Source organism: Aotus nancymaae, unplaced genomic scaffold (genome assembly GCF_030222135.1).
Source record: "Aotus nancymaae isolate 86718 unplaced genomic scaffold, 86718_ANA_hifiasm-v0.15.2.pri h1tg000014l, whole genome shotgun sequence".
NCBI lineage: Eukaryota > Metazoa > Chordata > Mammalia > Primates > Aotidae > Aotus > Aotus nancymaae.
In genome coordinates this window covers 120242507-120260451 of record NW_026988425.1, presented here as the reverse complement: position 1 = coordinate 120260451, position 17945 = coordinate 120242507, and the positions used below count along the sequence as shown (strand labels likewise).

At 49.4% G+C, this 17945-nt stretch overlaps 1 protein-coding gene across 1 annotated transcript in view; it reads right to left on the bottom strand.

Annotated features, from left to right (window-relative positions):
• The window catches only part of FURIN (furin, paired basic amino acid cleaving enzyme), a 28392-nt gene extending 23038 nt beyond the window's left edge, over positions 1-5354 (bottom strand). The window contains exons 1-2 of the mRNA XM_012463807.2: positions 5269-5354; positions 2125-2275 (exon numbers count right to left, since the gene is read on the bottom strand). The gene's annotated coding sequence lies outside the window, so the exon portion shown is untranslated. The remainder of the gene's footprint in view (positions 1-2124; positions 2276-5268) is intronic.
• Positions 5355-17945: the final 12591 nt, after the last annotated feature.

The following is a 17945-nucleotide window of genomic DNA, read 5'->3' as shown; positions in this document are numbered from 1 at the left end:
ATCTGCTTTTGAGCTTGACATGCATACGGATGCTCCCCTGCACTGGGGAATGACAGTTCTCCCCACTTTTCTCTATTTGAATTACTGCAATACTGTTGTTTGCACAGTGGGCTGTTACATCATTTGGCCTTCACTTGGCTTCAACGCATCATTTACGCATTAAATCTGCCTCTGTTCTTTTCTTGTTAGCCAGCAGCAATTGAAAAGGACTGCTCAATGCCAACACAATCATAAACACAAATGCAAACTTGGGCAGTGAAATCCTGTATCAACAATAAATTGTAAGGTGGTCAAGCCGACAGTGATGCTAACTAAAAGAACCGTAATGGCCAACTTGCTGTGCGCTGGCACGATGCTAAAGGTTTTACGTGCAAGCTTTCATGTAATTCTCCCAGCAACTCTATAATAAAGTAAGCACTACCCATTTCACAGATAAGAACATTTAGTCTTTGCCGGATTAAGTAACTTGCTCAAGGTCACATGTACAGGAAGTGGTGGAGGCAGCATTCCATCCCATGTCTGGCTGACCCCAGGGACCAGTAAGGGTTTGTGTTGGGAGCACGGACCTTACTAAGCTCTTTGCCATCAGTTCCTGGCCATAATTGCTAACCTTGCCCAGGTCTGTTGGGCTGGGCAAGGAAGGCATACGGAGCCTGGGGCAGAGAGTAGAAAGGGAATGTGGTGGTCACAATCCCTGCTGAGACCTGGATCCCCCAAGGGCCCCTCTCTCTGAAGTTCTGGGAGAAAGTACGCTAAAACTGGCCTTGTGACTCTGATTCCTCTCACCCAATATCAAAGTGAATAAACACATACACGTCAAAAGTGCCATTTGGAAGATAATGATCTATGTCCGTGACTGTAACAATGGTGCTCTGTCAGGTCCTGGCGAAGGACTAAGAGTTCTGTGTGTCCCTGGCTGGCCATCCTAAGCTAGGGCTGGGCAGTGTTCAAGATGAAAGCACAGGGCCAGGCATGGTGGTTTCTGCCTATAATCCCAGTGCTTTGGGAGGCCGAAGCAGGAGGATCACTTGAGGTCAGGAGTTCAAAACCAACCTGGGCAACAAAGCATGACCCTTCTCTACAAAAAAAAATTTAAAAAGATAAGTGCACATGCCAGGTATGGTGGTTCACACCTGTAATCCCAGCACTTTGGGAGGCCTGAAGCAGGTGGATCACCTGAGGTCAGAGTTCGAGATCAGCCTGGCCAGCGTGGCGAAACCCCATCTCTACTAAAAATACTAAAATTAGCTGGGCATGATGATGTGCGCCTGTAGTTCCAGCTACTCAGGAGGCTGAGGCAGGTGAATCACTTGAACCCAGGAGGTGGAGGTTGCAGTGAGCCAAGATCGAGCCACTGCACTCCAGTCTGGGCAACAGAGTGAGACTCTATCTCAAAAAAAAAAATATATATATATATATGAAACCACAAACTTGTGGCCAGTATCTCCCGCTGGCCTTTCACCCTCCTCCTGTCCTGCCCTGTCTCACTTCATCTCCCACTTTCTCTCCTGTCACTGCTGTTTGTTCTTTAATCTCTGTTGGAGCTGGAATCTGTAGCTCCAACTTTGTTTAATGAGAAGGGTGACATAGGGTGGCCAGGCAAGCCTAGAGTCAGAGGTCTCAGCCCAAGCTTAGTTACCAAGTTGTGGAGCAAGTCTGAGCTTCCCATACTGCTGGGACAGCAGATGTGTTAAGAATGCCAGTCCCAGCCAGGCGTGGTGGCTCACGCCTGTAATCCCAGCACTTTAGGAGGCTGAAGTGGGCAGATCACCTGAGGTCAGGAGTTCAAGACCAGCCTGACCAATATGGTGAAACCCCATGTTTAAAAAAAAAAAAGAATGCCAGTCCTGGAGAGAGATCCAAGATGACTGATCACCAGCAGCTCAGGATTGTAGCTTCCAGAGAAAGTGCACAGAACAAGAGAACGCCACACTTTCAGACGAGTTTTTGTTACCCACAGACCAGAAGATTCCCAGTGGAGGAGCCCCACGGGTCGCCAAGGCAACTCTTGTGGCCAGTGTGACGGTTTTGCTGGCGCCCCAGTGCTGCGGTTCTTGGTGCAGAGTAAAGGGTCCCCTTTTGGTCGACGTTTGGAGCTCTGGGAAGGCAGAGTCGCCCACTTACCTGATTGAAGAAGGGACTCAGGAGGGAGGCCAAATCGGAGATTCCCGAGCAGAAAAGCACCACGAATCTTAATGCCGCTGTTTTGGCTGGCTCAGTGGGTTACTCGGATTTCGGTGGTGGGAATCAACAAGTTGGACGTCCACTCAGAGACCTAATTTGAAAGTAGGCAATTACAAAGACGACAGGTGGATGAACTCACAATGATGGGAAGAAACCAGCGTAAAAAGGCTGAGAATACCCAAGATCAGAATGTCTCTCCTTCTACAGGGGATCACAATTCCTCATCAACAAGAGAACAAGGCCTGATGGAGAACGAGTGCATTCCATTAACAGATTTAGGCTTCAGAAAGTGGTTAATAAGGAACTTTAGTGAGCTAAAAGAACATGTTCTAGCCCAATGTAAAGAAACTAAGGGCCAGGCGCGGTGGCTCAAGCCTGTAATCCCAGCACTTTGGGAGGCCGAGGCGGGTGAATCACGAGGTCAAGAGATCGAGACCATCCTGGTCAACATAGTGAAACCCCATCTCTACTAAAAATACAAAAAATTAGCTGGGCACAGTGGTGCGTGCCTGTAATCCCAGCTACTCAGGAGGCTGAGGCAGGAGAATTGCCTGAACCCAGGAGGCGGAGGTTGCGGTGAGCCGAGATCGCGCCATTGCACTCCAGCCTGGGTAACAAAAGCGAAACTCCATCTCAAAAAAAAAAAAAAAAAAGAAACTAAGAACCTTGAAAAAAGGTTTGACAAAATGCTAACGAGGATAGACAACTTAGAGAGGAAGATAAATGAATTAATGGAACTGAAGAACAATACGAGAACTTCGCGAAGTATGCACGGGTTTTAACAGTTGAATTGATCAAGCAGCAGAAAGGATATCAGAGGTCGAGGACCAACTTAATGAAATGAAACGAGAAGACAAGATCAGAGAAGAAAGAATAAAAAGGAACGAGCAAAGTCTCCAAGAAATATGGGACTATGTGAAGAGACCTAATTTACGATTGATAGGTATACCTGAATGTCATGAAGAGAACGAATCCAAGTTGGAAAATATTCTTCAGGATATTATTCAGGAAAACTTTCCTAATCTAATAAGGCAGGACAGCCAGGCGCGGTGGCTCACGCCTATAATCCCAGCACTTTGGGAGGCCGAGGCAGGTGGATCACGAGGTCAAGAGATCGAGACCATCCTGGTCAACATGATGAAACCCCGTCTCTACTAAAAATACAAAAAAATTAGCTGGGCGTGATGGCGCACACCTGTAGTCCCAGCTACTCAGGAGGCTGAGGCAGGAGACTTGCCTGAACCCAGGAGGCAGAGGTTGCGGTGAGCCGAGATCGCGCCATTGCACTCCAGCCTGGGTAACAAGAGCAAAACTCCGTCTCAAAAAAAAATAAAAATAATAAAAAATAAAAAATAAGGCAGGACAATACTCAACTCCAGCTAATCCAGAGAACACCACAAAGATATTCCTCAAGTAGAGCAACTCCAAGACACATAATCGCTAGATTCACTAGGGTTGAAATGAAGGAGAAAATTCTAAGGGCAGCTAGAGAGAAAAGTCACGTTACCCATAAAGGGAAGCCTATCAGACTCACAGCAGACCTCTCACCAGAAACCCTACAAACTAGAAGAGAGTGGGGGTCAATATTCAATATCCTCAAAGAAAAGAATTTTCAACCCAGCATCTCATATCCCGCCAAACTAAGCTAAATAAGTGAAGGAAAAATAAAATTTTTCGCGAACAAGCAAGTACTTAGAGATTTCATCACCACCAGGCCTGCTTTACAAGAGCTTCTGAAAGAAGCACTACAAACAGAAAGGAACAACCAGTATCAGTCATCCCAAAACTTACCAAAACGTAAAGAGTATCTCTATAATGAAGAATCTACATCAACTAATGGGCAAAATAGCCAGCTAGCATTAAATGACAATATTGAACTCACAAACATTAACATTAATTCTAAATTTAAATGGATTAAATGCCCCTATCAAAGACACAGACAGGTAAATTGAATAAAAAGTCAAAACCCATCAGTACACTGTATCCAGATCTATTTCACAAGCAATGACATACAAAGACTCAAAACAAAGGGATGGAGGAAGATTCACCAATTAAATGGAGAGCAAAAAAAAAAAAAAAAAAAAGGAGTTGTAACTTTCGTCTCTGACAAAATAGACTTTAATAGTAACAAAGACTAAAAGAAACAAAGAAGGACATTACATAACAGTAAAAGGATCAATGCAACAATAGGAGTTAATGATTATAAATATATATGCACCCAATACAGGAGCACCCAGATACATAAGACAAGTTCTTAATGACTTAAAAAGAGACCTGGACTCCCGCACAATAATAGCGGGAGATTTTGACACCACATTGTTAATATTCGACGGATCAACGACATAGAAAATTAATACGGACATCTATGATTTGAACTTAGACCTGGAAGAAGTAAACTCAGTCAATATTTATAGAATTCTTCACCCCAGGTCCACAGAACATACATTTTTCTCAGTATCACATTACACCTATTTTGAAAGTGACCACATAATTGGAAGTAAATCACTCTTCAGTAATTGCATAGCATTTCACAGATTTAAATGAAATATTGGTCAGCTGTTTGTTTGTTATTTTCTTCCCTTATTCCTTCCTGTCTCCATTGTTAAGCACAATTATCGGCATAAAAGAGGTTTTTAATACCTATTTTTAGATTGCATTCCAGTTCGGGTAATACAGCAAGAATCCCGTTCTCTCTCCCCCTTTTTCTTTCTCTTTTTTTCTTTCTCAAAAAAAAAAAAAAAGATATGAAATACTGTAAGAGCCAGGTGTGGTGGCTCACACCTATAATTCCAGCACTTTAGGAGTTAAAAAAATAATAATAATAAAAATAAAAGCCAGTCCCTAAACGATGACCCAGGGGTGGGTGTCCTGTGGGGACCTGGCTGCCACCCTCCTTAACAACAGCTCTAGGGTGGGTGTTTGACCCTCAAGGATCAGGGCAGCCAAAGCCAACCAGGCTCCTGGGACTGACGCACACTAAGACATTTACAAAACAAATACCAAGCCCTCCCCCGGGCCGAGGTACTCCCTGGCCTGCCAAAGCCCCTGTCTTGGTAAGGGTCCCCAGAGAAGGTGTGTACAGACCCAAACCAGCAGCCAGGGATGGCACCATTTCATCTCTGCACCCTCTTCCTCAGTTCCAGGCCCGAGAACACAAGCACCCTTCCCTTCCCCCTCCAGGTCCCGGCAGCCCAGCACTTTCCCATAAGCCTCTTGCTCCACATAATCTGGTTTCAGTTTTCTACATCAATACAATTGATTGTGAAAACCCAGTTCCCCTGTCCCTTTGGTTCCAGGTGCTGGGCACTGTCAGAGTCCAGCTGTGTGCTCCCGTCATGTGTATGCTGTGATCCAGCTGTGTGTTCCGTCATGTGTGTGCCGTGAGCTCCAGCTGCATGTTCCCGTCACATGTGTGAGGTGAGCTCCAGCTGCATGTTCCCGTCACATGTGTGCCGTGAGCTCCAGCTGCATGTTCCCATCACATGTGTGCCGTGAGCTCCAGCTGCGTGTTCCCGTCATGTGTGTGCCATGAGCTCCAGCTGTGTGCTCCCATCATGTGTGTGCTGTGATCCAGCTGTGTGTTCCGTCATGTGTGTGCCGTGAGCTCCAGCTGCATGTTCCCGTCACTTGTGTGAGGTGAGCTCCAGCTGCATGTTCCTGTCATGTGTGTGCCGTGAGCTCCAGCTGTGTGCTCCTGTCATGCGGCTCCCAGGATGGCCCTCATTTGGCTCCCTCCTCATGGCTGGATTTGGGTATTCGCTATCTTTTTATCTGGGTTTCAGCTTCTACTAAAACTCAACCCTTTCTTATTTAAAAAAAAAAAAAAATCCAGTTTCTTCCATTATGCAAGACATTTCTTTTTCGCTCTGTTGCCCAGGCTGGAGTGCAATGGCACGATCTCAGCTGACTGCAACCTCTGCCTCCTGCCTCAGCCTCCTTAGTAGCTGGGACCACGCCAACTAGCAGGCACGCACCAGCATGTCCAGATAATTTTTTTTTGTATTTTTAGTAGAGATGGGGTTTCACCATATTGAGCAGGCTGGTCTCAAACTCCTGACCTCAAGTGATCCACCTGCCTCAGCCTCCCAAAGTGTTGGGATTATGGGCGTAAGCCACCGTGCCCGGCCAAAATCCAGTTTCTTGTGTTAGTTAGTAAGCTTCACCAGCCTTCCTCATACATTCCCACGGTCCACCATCCGGCACATCCAGCTTAGCCACACTGGCCTTCCTGCTGTTCCTCCCTCCCTCCCGCCACATTCCTGCCACATGGCCTTGGCACTGGCCATCCCTCTGCCTGGACCTCTCTTCCATGACACCCACTTGTCCTAGCCCCCTCATCTCTTTTGGGACTTTTCTCGACTGTCACCTTTGCTGACTGCAGGATGTTGAAATGCAAACGTAGCACTCCCCATCCCCCATCCTGGCTTCATTTCTTTCCCTTCACCGCAGGACACCCTCGGTACTGTCCCTTGTTTATTGCCTTTCTTGCCTACCGGAACGTCAGGCCTGTGTGGTGGGCAGATTTCTGTGTTTTTATCACTGCTGTATCTCTGATGCCTAGAAAGTGCCTGGCACCTTGTAGGTGCCCCATCAACAGTTGTGGAATGAATGATTTCACTTTCGAAAACTTGAATGTACATGATAACACAAAGAAGAAATACACACTCTCTAAAACCTCCATCCTTCCCAACTGAGCCCCCGTCTCTGGAGGCATTCAAGTGGAAGCTGGCCAGCCATTTGCTGAGGGGCTGTGGAAAGCATATGTGCACTGGGCAGAGGCGAGATTATGGGACCTCCACTTTTCCTGCTTTCAGGAAAATTCTGGGAAACCCGAGAAATACTCTTTGCCTTCCCCTGCAGTCATTCTCTGGGAATTTTGGAGCCACTGACTGACTCTCGGAGCACCAGGCTTTTCCCTTGGTCTCAGCACTGGGTGGGGAGCCCTACATCCCAGAAGGCTTGGGAAACAGGGTGGAGTGGAATCACCTATCACAGCCAAACAAGACTCTCCAGGAGGAAATAAATACAGCAGAGACCTGCTCAGGGCGGAGCAAACAGTGACAAAGGTGGGGTGAAGCCAGTCTGGACACACACCGGCCTGGGCTGATCTGAGGAATGTCAGGCAGTCCCCAGACCCTCAGATGTGTCCCCTTCCACCTGGCACAGGTCTAGTATGTCACCATTACAGAGACAGTATCTGCTTTTTTTAAAAATATTTTTTTTTATTAAATAATTATTTTAAAAATAGAGATGGGGGCCGGACACAGTGGCTCATACCTGTAATCCCAGCACTTTGGGAGGCCAAGGTAGGAGGATCACGAGGTCAAGAGATTGAGACCATCCTGGCCAACATGGTGAAACCCCGTTTCTACTAAAAATACAAACATTAGCCGGGCATGGTGGTGCGCACCTGTAATCCCAGCTACTCAGGAGGCTGAGGTAGGAGAATCGCTTGAACCTGGGAGGCGGAGATTGCAGTGAGCCGAGATTCGGGCCACTGCACTCCAGCCTGGCGACAAAGCAAGACTCTGTCTCAAAAAAAAAAAAATAGAGATGGGGTCTTGATAAGTTGCTCAGGCTGGTCTCGAACTCCTGGGCTCAAGCGATTCACCCACCTCAGCCTCCCAAAGTACTGAGATTACAGGGTAAGCCACCACACCCGGCGCAGTGTCTCCTTTTAAGACACACTCTTTGGAAAGTCAGGTGATTCAACATTGCAGCCACATAAACCAGGTCTGAATTTGCATGTCACCCCTGACTGGGTCAAGAGTGGGTGTGAGTTTTGGTAATGGGGGCATCTGGAAGCAGGGGTGCTGCCAGGAAAGGAAGCAGCTGGAGACCGCTGTTCTATGTGACAGGAGTCCTCAGGATCAAAGGCTTCAAGACGACAGTTGTGACCTCACAGATAAACCTCAGAGCAGGGACTGGGGCCAGGTATCTGGGACAGGAAGTGGCTATGAGATGCAGGAACCAATGCAAAATCCCCTCAATGGCCACAGCATTTCTCCAAGGGCCGTCTTCATAGAAATGGGTTACTAGGACGTATCACCTATGGGTGGCATTTGGGGAACTCCTTCAGGGTCCATGTGGACAGGATGTTTGGGGGTTCACAGTTATGGCAACACACAGCACAGAAGCCACCACTGCTGCCTCCTAGCCCATGGCAGACATTGCCATTGCCAATCTGTCACCACACAGCTGCACAGCCCTCCTTCCCACAGTGATCCAAACAGTCACTGCCAATCTATCAGAATTAGCACAAGAGGCCAGGCACGGTGGCTCATGCCTGTAATCCCAGCACTTTGGGAAGCCAAGGCGGGCAGATCACTTGAGGTCAGGTGTTCAAGACCAGCCTGGCCAACATGGAAACCTCCTCTCTACTAAAAATGCAAAAAGTAGCTGGGTGTGGTGTCACACGTCTGTGTTCCTAGCTACTTGGGAGGCTGAGGCAGGAAAATCCCTTGAACCCGGGAGGCGGAGTTTGTAGTAATCTGAGATCACACCACTGCACTCCCCTCCCACCTGGGCAACAGAGCAAGACTCCATCTCAGAAAAAAAAAAGATTTAGCACAAGAGGTGAAATGGCATGTACACCTGTAGTCCCAGCTACTCAGGGGGCTGAGGCAAGAGAATGGCTTGAGCCCAGGGATTCTGGGCTGTAATGCACTATGCTGGTCCACACTAAGTTTAGCATTAATAAGGTGACCTCCTGGGAACAGGGACTACCAGATTGCCTAAGGCGGGGTAAACTGGCTCAGGTCAAAACTCCTGCACTGCTCAGTAGTGGGATGGTGCTGTGAATAGCCACTGCTCTCCAGCCTGTGCAGCATAGCCAGATTTTTTTTTTTTTTGAGACAGTCTCGCTCTGTTACCCAGGCTGGAGTGCAGTGGCACAATCTCGTTTCACTGCAATCTCTACCTCCCAGGTTCAAGTGATTCTCCTGTCTCAATCTCTCAAGTAGCTGGGATTATAGGCTTGTGCCACCACACCTGGCTAATTTTTGGATTTTTAGTAGAGACAGAGTTTCACCATGTTGGCCAGGCTCGTCTTGAACTCCTGACCTCAGGTGATCTACCTGCCTCGCACTTCCAAAATGCTGCAATTACAGGCATGAGCCACAGACCCGGGCCACCACATCTTATCTCTAAAAAAGAAAAACAAAAGAAAGAAATGTGTCTTTACTATCCCTCCCCTCAGGAATCACAGGGTAGGATTCCATAGAAGAGCAGAGCAACGGGGACTCAGGGAGGGAGTGAGACCAGGCCCAGGTCGCACAGGGCATCAGTGAGGAAGGCAGGTCTGGAGCGCTGGACTTCCCACAGGCCCAGGTGCTGTCGCCTGTGACTGGACAGTTGGTCCAGGAGACAGAGCATGTATGTCCGTTCCCATGCCCGCACACCCAGCAGAAGAAACCATTCCAGCCCCACATGTCAACAAGCACAGAGTGTGAAGTCCCAGGGTGCTTGGGGTGACCCTCTACAGTTTGGACTTTCTGGACTCCAGGAGTCAGCTGAGCACAGTGGGAAGACGTTGGAGAGGCCTAGAGTCCAGGACCTGGATGCTGACCTGACCTGTCCATGTGAGCCTTTGCCCCTAGCCTGTGTCCAGGGCAAACTCCCAGGGCCCTCCGAGAGAGGCAGCCGGGCCTGGCCCAGCAGGACAAGCCTTGCCTTGGGCTGGTCCCCAGTCTAGACAGCCCGTCTCCACTCTCTGGGCTTCAGATGCTTGATCCATCAATGAGGAAGTTGGCCTGTGGCTTAACTTTGCAGGACCTCAGTTTCTTCATCCATTAAATGGGGATCATCATACCTCCCCTGCTGAGGTGTCACAAGAATGGGATGAACTAATTCATAAAATGCTTGGCAGGGTGCCCTGCACACAGCAGGTGCTCAGGGAGGACAGCTGGGATTCTGACCTGGTCTAGGGACTTCTCCAGCTCTAAGGGTCCAGCCTGTGACCCACACCTTCCCATGGGAACCATCCACCCCACACCAGCTCTGTCTCACTGGAATTGAAAGATCTTGGCTGGGCTTGGAAGGTGAGAAACTTGGTTTCTGCTGATTTTGGAGAAGGGCAAGAAAGATGAGAATGCTCTCTTTTTCCAAGAAGCAGCTCAGAGATTTCCAAACAGTTGCCCACAGGTGCCTACGTGCTCTGTGGCCTCCCTCTGTGCGTGCATGTGTGTGCGTATGTGTGTGTGTGAGGGGTTTCCCAGTGTGGTCGAAAACCTGGGGTGGGTAGATCAGTGAATCTCCTGCTTGGAATTGTGTAACCATGCCCGATGCTGGCTTCCCAAGGGTCATTCCGTGAGTCCTCAGCCCAGCTGTGTATCCACCATCCCTCATCACACAGGTGATGTGGGGAGACGGGCAGAGGGAGCACTGAAGGGAGGAGGGAGAGCTGAGTTTGCTACAGTGGTTTTTTTTTTTTTTTTTTTGAGACGGAGTCTTGCTTTGTCGCCAGGGCAGAGTGCAGTGGTTCAATCTTGGCTCACTGCAACCTCCACCTCCCGGGTCCAGGTGATTCTCCTGCCTCAGACTCCTGAGTAGTAGGGATTACAGGTGGGTGCCACCACACCCAGCTAATTTTTGTATTTTTAATAGAGACAGGGTTTTGCCATGTTGGCCAGGCTGGTCTTGAACTCCTGACCTCAGATGCTCTGCCTACCTTGGCCTGCCAAAGTGCTGGGAATACAAGCGTGAGCCACTGTGCCCAGCTCATTTTTTTTTGAGACAGGTTCTCACACTGTCACCGAAGCTGGAATGTGATGGCACGATCATGGCTTACTGCAAGCCTCGACTTCTCTGGGCTCAGGGGATCCTCCCACTTTAGCCTCTTGAGTAGCAGAGACTACAGGCACATGGCACTATGCCTGGCTAAGTTTTTGTATTTTTGGTAGAGACATGGTTTTGCCATGTTGCCCAGGCTAATCTTGAACTCCTGGGCTCAAGTGATCTGCCTGCCTCAACCTCCCAAAGTGCTGGGATGACCGATTTGAGCCACCGCACTCGGCTGGTCTATAGTGTTTTAAAATAAAAAAAGGCCCATCATGTAGAATTAAACAAAAAACAGCTGGCTATAAAATAATATAGAGAGAGTTTATATACATAAGACTGAAAAAAAGACTGGCGGGAAATACAGCAGCTAACTGGAGTGACTGCTGCTGGGCGACAGGCTGGAGGCTAGATTCTTATTTTCCTTGTGCCTTTCAAACTTTTTGATAGTGAATACGACTTGCTTTTATCATCAGATGCAACAATAGCAAACATTGTCTTTGTCCAGGGGAAATGAAGCCTGAGCTTTAGGCTCCAGCGGAAAGCGGGGCAGACTTCCTTTACCTGCCCCGTCATGGGTGGTGACCCGCAGGCTGGGGTGGGGACAGGGTCTACCTTTCCTGTTCCCCCGTCTTGAAGGTGGCAGAGGCCCTTCCAGCCACCTTGCTGGCCCACTGAGAGCTGTGGCCGAGGCACACGCCCATCAGGGCTGACTCCTTGCTGTTAAATGGGTCAAGCGGACGGACGTGGTGACGAACGACAGTGAGGTTTCCCCCACATCCTTTCGCCCGCCCTGCTGCGTCTGCTGCTGAGTCAGAATCCATCTGGGGAGCCACCGTGGGATGTACTATTATGCGCCGTGCAGCCTCCGAGGGCCAGGCAGGCGTAGAAGAGAGGCAAGAAGCTCGGAGGAAAATCAGGCGCTCTGTTTCCACCTGCAGCCACCATTCAGTCCCATGGGTCATTCTTGGCAAGTTTCAGACCTTGCCCCAGTGCTCTGGCCAAAGAGCCCCTTAGGGCATTCCTTGGGGACCCCAACATATGCTCGTGCCAGACACTGGCCTGGGCACATCCCCGTGCTCTTTGGCACTGGCCTGTGAGGTGGGCGTGGTGGGAGTGAGGGCTGGTGGCCCGACCTGCATCTCAGCCCTTTCCCAGTCACTGCCTCCACTTACGGAGGCTGCATTTTTTTTCAGTGGGGCAAGGACACTTTGGCATTTGTGCGGAACAATTTTTTCTTTCTTTCTTTTTTTTTTTTTTGGAGAAGGAGTCTTGCTCTCTTACCCAGGCTGGAGTGCAGTGGCAAAATCACAGCTCACTGCAACCTCCACCTCCTGGGGTCAAGCAATTCTCCTGCCTCAGTGTCCTGAGTAGCTGGGACTATAGGCACATGCCACCATTCCTGGCTAATTTTTGGCTTTTTTTTTTTTTTTTGAGACAGAGTCTCACTTTGTCACCCAGGCTGGAGTGCAATGGCACGATCTCCTCTCACTGCAACCTCTGCCTCCTGGGTTCAAGTAATTGTCTTGCCTCAGCCTCCTGAGTAGCTGGGATTACAGGCGTGCACCACCACGCCCAGCTAATTTTTGTATTTTTAGTACAGACGGGGTTTCTCCATGTTGGTCAGACTGGTCTTGAACTCCTGACCTCATTATCTGCCCACCTTGGCCTCCAAGTACTGGGATTACAAGTGTGAGCCACCATGCCTGGCCAATTTTTTGTATTTCTAGTAGGGACAGGGTTTCACCATGCTGACCAGGCTGGTCTCAACCTCCCGACCTCATGACCCACCCGACTTGGCCTCCCAAAATGCTGGGATTATAGGCGTGAGCCACCACACCCGGCAATTTTTTTTTTCCTAGGGCAGGACAATTCTTCATTTAAAACTATTCCATGAATTGCAGCTAAATCATTGTGACAACCCAAAATGACTCCACACATTTCCAAACATCTTACTTAGAGGTGTGAGTTCACCCCAGGTTGAGACCCACTGAGAAAATGTTGGGCCTGTACAACCGGCAGGCTGGCTGCAAGGCTTCCCTTTGGCAGTGATGTTGAGGGGACGTCTTTGGGTACATAGATTTTTCTAAGAAAAAAGATAAAGACGATGAGTTGTCTCTCTGAGCTCTTGAACCAAAACCAGCAACCATATATGGCTGGGCTTTTTGAGATGAGATGAACAAAGCTGTTTTGCTGGAGGTGGGAGCGCTGCAGTTACTGGCAGCCGAAGGCATTCCTAACTGCTGCAGGTGAGGAGATGGTCACAGAGAGGTCAAGTTACTCACCCAAGGTTGCTTCCTTGGAAAGGAGAGAAGCCAGGATTCACACCCAGACATTCTATGATTCTGCCCTGACTCATTCCTGTTTTTTTTTGTTGTTTGTTTGTTTGTTTGTTTTGAGATGGAGTCTTTCTCTGTCATCCTGCTCTGTAATTTCAGCACTTTGGGAGGCTGAGGCAGGTGGATCACCTGAGGGCAGGAGTTCAAGACCAGCCTGGCCAACATGGTGAAACTCCATCTCTACTAAAAATACAAAAATACAAAAATTAACCGGGTATGGTGGCAGGTGCCTATAATGCCAGCAACTAGGAAGGGTGAGGCAGGAGAATTGCTTGAACCCCTCTGAGGCAGAGGTTGCAGTGAGCCAAGATCGTGCCACTGCCCTCCAGCCTGGATGAAAGAGCAAGACTCTGTCTCAAAAAATAAAAACGTCCACAGAAATAGTGCCAGTCCCATGTGTCCTTCCAGATCTTACCACTCCCCTCTAGGGGACAGAGTCCTTCTCCCCTCTCTCTGCAATTGGACAGGTCTTTGTGGCCACCTTGCTGAGTAAGATATGGCAGAAGTAATGCTGCTTGATCTCCAAGGCCAGGCCATCGAAGGTGGTGACGTCTCTCTCTGTCTCTCAGGATGCTTGACCTCTGAAGTCATCTGCCACGTCGTGAGGAAGCCCAGGCCACATAGCAGGGCCATGTGCAAAAGTTCCAGCCAATGCCCAGCTGAGACCTCTGCTGCCCGATCACTAGCATCAGTAGCCAGTGAAGCCAGCACGGGACCTCAGGATTCCAGTCCCAGCCTTCCAGCTGAGGCCCCACTGGGTCCTGTTCAAATGCTTCATTTATGGAACCTGCGAGCCTCCTAAACTGCTCCTTTAGTCCTTTGAATAGGAGGCTACTAAGCATTTGGACTTTGAGTTGGGAGCTATGGATGCTTTTGAGCAGCGCGTCCGCAGTGCTGGCCTCTCTGAGCCCCTGAGCCCAGTGGAGACCCGAAAGACAGGGAGGCCAACGAAGAGGCTACTGCTCCAGTCCAGGCCCCAGCGAGGAGGGGCCTTAGGGCAGAGAGGAAGGGAAGCCGAGGGGGTGCGAGGCACGACAGAAAGCAGAGAGGCCGGGTGAGGTGGCTCACGCCTGCAATCCCAACACTTTGGGAGGTCGAGGCAGGCAGATTGCCTGAGGTCAGGAGTTCGAGCCAGTCTAGCCAACATGGAGAAACCCCATCTCTACTAAAAATACAAAAAAATTAGCCAGGCGTGGTGGCGCATACCTATAATCCCACCTACTCGGGACGCTGAGGCAGGAGAATTGCTTGAACCTGGGAGGCAGAGGTTGCAGTGAGCAGAGATCCTACCACTGCACTCCAGCTTGGGCGACAGAGCAAGACTCCGGCATGAGGGGGCTTTGGAAGACACTGGCCACGTCCCACTTGTTGGTCTGGATGCTGGGTACAGAGCTGGGGTCACTGTGACATGTCATCAAGCGGCACCTTTATGACTTCTATACTTTTCTTACGCATGTTGTAATCAAACAAAAAGTTTACTTAAAAAAGAAATTGTTCCTTACCCTGAGGTCATAAAAATATTCTATATTTTCTTCTAAATGTGTTAAAATTTTGTTATTCACATGTAAGTCCCGAATCCACCTGGAGCTTTGTGTGTGGTGTTAGGTGGGGATCTAATTTTACTTTTCCCATATGGATCACCACTTGTCCCAACGCCATTTATAAAAGAGTCTATCTTTTCCCCAGTGGTTGGTGATGCCTCTCTATCATACGGCAAATTCTCATTTATGCAAGATTCTGTCTCCAGGGCTCCTGTTCTGTCCTTTTTTTTCTGAGACAGAGTTTTGCTCTTGTTGCCCAGGCTGGAGTGCAATGATGCGATCTCAGCTCACTGCATCCTCTGCCTCCCAGGTTCAAGCAATTCTTGTGCCTCAGCCTCCCAAGTAGTTGAGATTACAGGCGTGCAACACAATGCCTGGCTAACATTTTGTATTTTTAGTAGAGACAGGGTTTCTTTTTCTTTTTCTTTTTTTTTTTTTCACCAAAATCAGATACTTGAAGAGGTTGAGACGGGGTCAGGCTGGTCTTGAACTCCCAATCTCAGGTGATTCGCCCACCTCAGCCTCCCCAAGTGCTGGGATTACAGGCGTGAGCCACCACACCTGGCTTGTTTTGTCCTTTTTTTCCTTTTGTTTTTTATTTTTTTGAGATGGGGTTGGCCGGGCACGGTGGCTCACACCTGTAATCCCAGCACTTTGGGAGGCTGAGGTGGGCAAATCACCTGAGGTCAGGAGTTCAAGACCAGCCTGACCAACATGGAGAAACCCTGCCTCTACTAAAAATTCAAAATTAGCCGTGTGTGGTGGCAGGCACCTGTAATTCCAGCTACTCGGGAAGCTGAGGCAGGAGAATCACTTGAACCTAGGAGGTGGAGGTTGCAGTGAGCCGAGATCATGCCACTGTACTCCAGCCTGGCGACAGAGTGAGAATCCATCTCAACCAAAAAGAAAAAAAAAAGAAAAGTGCTCAATTCACCAGGCACAGTGGCCCACACCTGTAATTGCAACACTTTGAGAGGCTGAGGTAGGTGGATTGCTTGAGCCCAGGAGGTTGAGGCTACAGTGAGGTGAGATCATGCCACTGCACTTCAGCCTGAGCGACCGAGCAAAACCCTGTCTTAAAAAAAAAATACTCAGTGCATGCTTGTCTGAATGAGCAAATGGGTGGGTGGGCGTGAGTGGGTGGCAAGGCCACCCCACTGCCTGCAGCCCACCTGTGTGAGTCCTCAGGGAGAATTAAGTACAACCCCCCTTGCTCATACAGTTCCGTGTCTCAGTGGGTCTGTGCCACGTCCCCCCAGCACAACTGTCATTGCTGGGGGCATCTTCCCCAGTGTGGCAGCACTCTGCCCTCCCCACCAGGCACATCTCAAGGCCCCCAGACTCTTGGTCCCAGGCTTCAGGTTCATGGAAGGCTTCTAGGCCCAGGGGAGTTAGGGAGGCCCAGCCAGACCCTTGAGGCTGCACGTCTGGCTGTCACTCATCTGCCTCCTCAGTTAAGAAGGTGGCGTGGTTGGAGCCTCCAGGTCATTTTGGGGGCCTGTGCTATTTGCCAGCACAAAGCAGCACCAACGTGGAGCAGCCACAGCCTCAGAGGCCCTGCTTGTGGGTGGGGGCTGAGACCTGGGTGTTCAGGACCAGATTGCTGCTCTGTTTACAGCCTGCCTCTGGCTCATCGTCACCAGCCGTTATGAAAGCACCTTTAGTCCATAAAACGTGGAAGTTACATCTAAGCACTCAGGCTGAGTCATTTCTCTGAGCAAGCCTTCAGCTGAAGCAGTGTTTTTTTTTCTGGATCAGGCCTGGAGTGGGGCTCCGTGTGGGTCTGTGTTTACCCTGTGGGCAGCCCCAGGGGGCCTGGCAGGCACTGGGCACAGCCTTCATTTACTCACTCATTGAATCAAGAACCATTTTTAGGCCGGACACGATGGCTCATGCCTGTAATCCCAGCATTTGGGGAGGCCAAGGTGGGTGGATGGCTTGAGCCCAGGAGTTTGAGACCAGCCTGGCCAACATAGTGAGACTCCATCCCTGAAAAAAAAAAATATCGGCCACGTATGGTGGCACATGCCTGTGGTGTCAGCTACTCAGGAGGCTGAGGGGGAAGATTGCTTGAGCCCAGGACGTCAAGGCTGTAGTGGACGGTGTTCGCACCATTGCACTCCGGCCTGGGAGACACAGCAAGATGCTGTCTCAAAAAAAAAAAGAAATCATTTTTAGCCAAGCATGGTGATATGTGCCTGTGGTCCCAGCTCCTCAGGAGTCTGAGGCAGGAGAATTGCTTGAGCCAGCCTGGGTGATGGAGTGAGACCACGTCTCTAAAAAAGAGTTTGAAAAAATTATTTTTGCCAGGCGCGGTGGCTCACGCCTGTAATCCAAGCACTTTGGAGGCCAAGGCAGGTGGATCACCGGGTCAAGAGATCAAGTCATCCTGGCCAACATGGTAAAACCCCGTCTCCACTAAAAATACAAAAAAATTAGCCAGGCATGGTGGCACAGGCCTGTAGTACCAGCTACTCGGGAGGCCAAGCAGGAGAATCCCTTGAACCCAGGAGGCATAGGCTGCAGTGAGCTGAAATCGCTCCTCTACACTCCAGCCTGGTAACAGAGTGAGACTCTGTCTCAAAATAAATAAATAATTAAAAAAATATTTTTTCAAAGGATCATTATTTTTTTTTTTGAGATGGAGTTTCACTCTTGTTGCCTAGGCTGGAGTAAAATGGTGCAATCTCAGCTCACTGCAACCTCTGCCTCCCGGGTTCAAGGGATTCTCCTACCTCAGCCTCCCCAGTAGCTAGAATTACAGGCATGCGCCACCATGTGTAGCTAATTTTTTTTGTATTTTTAGTAGAGACTGGGTTTCACCATGTTGGCCAGGCTGGTCTCGAACTCCTGACCTCAGGTGATCCACCCACCTCAGCCTCCCAAAGTGCTGGGATTATAGACGTAAGCCCAAAGGACCATTTTAAAGCCCTTTTTGTGTGTTGACAGCCAAGCCCTATCACCAGGATGGCCAAGGAGAAGTAATAAATGGGGGAACCCTGGAGTGGGGCTCCATGTGGGTCTGTGTTTACCCTGTGGGCAGCCCCAGGAGGCCTGGCAAGTCCTGGGTACAGGCTTCATTTACTCACTCATTGAATCAAGAACC